The sequence below is a fragment of the Pinus tabuliformis genome, chromosome X, assembly GCF_031772625.1.
Source record: "Pinus tabuliformis cultivar Carrire ecotype Pingquan chromosome X, CPIR1, whole genome shotgun sequence".
NCBI lineage: Eukaryota > Viridiplantae > Streptophyta > Pinopsida > Pinales > Pinaceae > Pinus > Pinus tabuliformis.
In genome coordinates, this window is record NC_142308.1 from 478975158 (window position 1) to 478978163 (window position 3006).

Sequence of the window (3006 nt, forward strand, 5' to 3'; positions counted from 1 at the left end):
GATTTCAAAACCCTAATTAAGTCACATTTTTATCCCATTGAGTATGTGGAGAACCATTAGATCCGATGGCCTTACTTTAGGCAAAAGTTAAGCCAAAGCATGTAGGAGTACACCACATAATTCAGAAAGATGGCTATAATGTAGGTCATCTCTCCAAAAAATCCAGATGTACTCCTTAAGTATTTTGGGTTATGCAACACCATCTGCATGAGAAAGTGATGTTGTTCAACCCCAAATTAGTGGACGAGGCTTGTGTACAGGCACAATACTTGGAGAAGATAAACCTGAAAAGAGCGCAATCAAGTGGATCAAAGCAGAAGGAGAAATAGGAAGCATATAAGGAGGAATAATAAGAAAAAATGGGTAAGTGCCAACCAGGCCAAGAAATTGATCAGTTCCATCAAGAAGTATGTTTTATTGTTTTTAAGAGAAATTCACTCTAAAGAGGAGTCAATAAGAGGCAAGGCATCATTGGAGGGCTATACTAAGAAACATAAACAACAATTGGAGGAGTTTTTACAGACATACAAGGATGTGTTCCGAGAACCTAAAGGGTTACTATCTAAGAGAGAAGAGGAGCACGAGATTCAACTATTGCTAGAATCCCCATTTTCAAATATTGGGATGTACATGCAGTCTGTTATAGAAGCAAGTGGGATGAAGAAACATTTGCAACAACTACTGGAATAGGGTGTCATTCGACCAAGTACATCACCATGTGTGTTACCCATCATCATTGTGCCAAATAAGGATGGGACTTGGCGGATGTGTATAGATTATAGGCCATTGAATAAAATCACGCTCAAGAACTGATCCCCCTTGCCCAAGATAGATGATCTGCTAGGTTAGTTACAGCAAGTAAAGTATTTCACCAAGCTCAACTTGAAGTCTGGGTATCACCACGTTTGATTCAGAGAATAAGATACATGGAATGCCTCCTTCAAAACCAGGCAAGGTTTGTATGAGTGGTTAGTTATGCCATTTGGCCTATGTAATGCACCAACTAGGTTTATGAGATTAATGACTTATTTACTGTGCCTTTTTATAGATTCGTTTGTTATTGTCTATTTAGATGATATACTAGTATATAATGCTACCTGGGAGGAGCATATTTCACATTTGATGCAGGTGCTGAAACATTGAAGAAGCACTAGCTACTAGAAAATCTCAAAAAGTGTCAGTTTACACAACAATCTTCGGTGCATCTGGGGTATGTGATCGGTGGAGGAGAGATGAAGATAGATCCTTCCAAGATGGAGGCCATCATGAATTGGACAGTGCCTACTAATGTTTCTGAGATCAGGAGTTTCATTGGGGCAACATAGTACCTGAGGAAATTCATAGCCTCATTTTCAATGGTAGCACCACTGCTCCATGCCATAATAGCAAGTGGTAAGAGTTTCTAGTAGGGAAAAGGTCAAAAAAAGGCTTTCAAGGAGCTAAAGAAGAACATTAGTCAAGCACCAGTTCTGGCATTACCTAACTTGCAGGGTCCTTTTGAAGTGGAGACATACGTGAGTGGGTATGCTTTGGGAGTTGTTGTGATGAAAGGAGGAAGGCTTGTTTGCTACCATTCTAAATTATTTGATAGGGTAGTTCTTAATCACCCTACCTACGATAAGGATCTTTATGCGATGGTGAAAGATGTGAAGAAGTGGAGGCACTATCTAATGGGAAAGTAGACAGTAATCCACATAGGTCACCATTCCTTACAGTACTTGCACGCTGAAGGTAAGCAACTTCAGACTAGACATTACAAGTGGATGGGGTTTTTATAGTAGTTTCATTTGGTGATAATGTATAAGAAGGGAAACACAAACAAGTTAGATGATATAAATTCAAGGCCACCCACATCAAATATTACATCTTTGGGGACACTTATGCGCATGGAACCATTCACCCATGATGCATACAGAGAAGCATTTTCAAAAGAGCAGGAATTCAAGAAGTTGTATCAGCAGTGGCAAAGTCAAAGTCATGTGCATGATGGTGACAAAATCATTGACTTCCATCTCTAGGATGGGTTACTCTACAGTATGGATAAGATATTTGTTCCTAAAGGTGAGAATTTGTAGCTAATTAGAGAGGCTCACACCTCTAAGGTTGTAGGGAATTTTGGTGTAGAAAAGGCCATGGCTAACTTGCAGAGGTATGTGTATTGGCCCAAGATGGAAGAGCAGGTAGCTAGGTTGATAAGAGGATGCATGCTTTGTTGTACTAGAAAACCTATCAACATGAAACATAGTCTATATCATCCCTTACCTATATGTACTTGTCCTTGGGAAATCATTTCCATGGACTTTGTGGGAGGTTTGTCGAAAACTAGGAAGGGGCATGACTACCTATTCATGGTAGTTGACAAGTTCAACAAGATGTGTGTTTTGATGCCCTGTAAAAAGACCATCATCGGGGAATAAGTAACAAAATTCTTCTTTGGATAGGTCTGGGTGAACTTTAGGATACCAAGGAGCATCATTTCAGAAAGGGATACAATATTTATCAGTGCATTTTGGACTACAATGTGGGAGAAGATTGACACTAAGTTGAAGAGATCTACAACAATGCATCCACAGAAATAAGGGCAGATAGAAGTATTCAACGTGAATTTGGTGCAACTTCTAAGGGGACACAGCCAGAAGCATCTGAAGACCTAGGATGAAAATATGGTATATATACAACATTCTTATAACAAAGAAATTGTCCTCACTTCTATAGGAAAGTCCCCATTTGAGACTTGTTTTGGATATTTTCCACCTTCACCTTTGGATATTGTATATGGGCAGCAAGGGGGAGTGAGGGAAGATATTACACGAGATTCTTTGAGGGATGAAAAAATTATATAGAATATCAGGCAGTTTCATCTATAGGTATAGGAAACATTGCAGAAGTCACAGGAGAAGTATAAGGCTAGGCATGATCAGCATGGAATAGAGAGATCAATCAAGGTGGGAAACAAAGTATGGATACAACTGAACAAGGAGAGGCTGTAGGGGCTTGGTAAGAAAA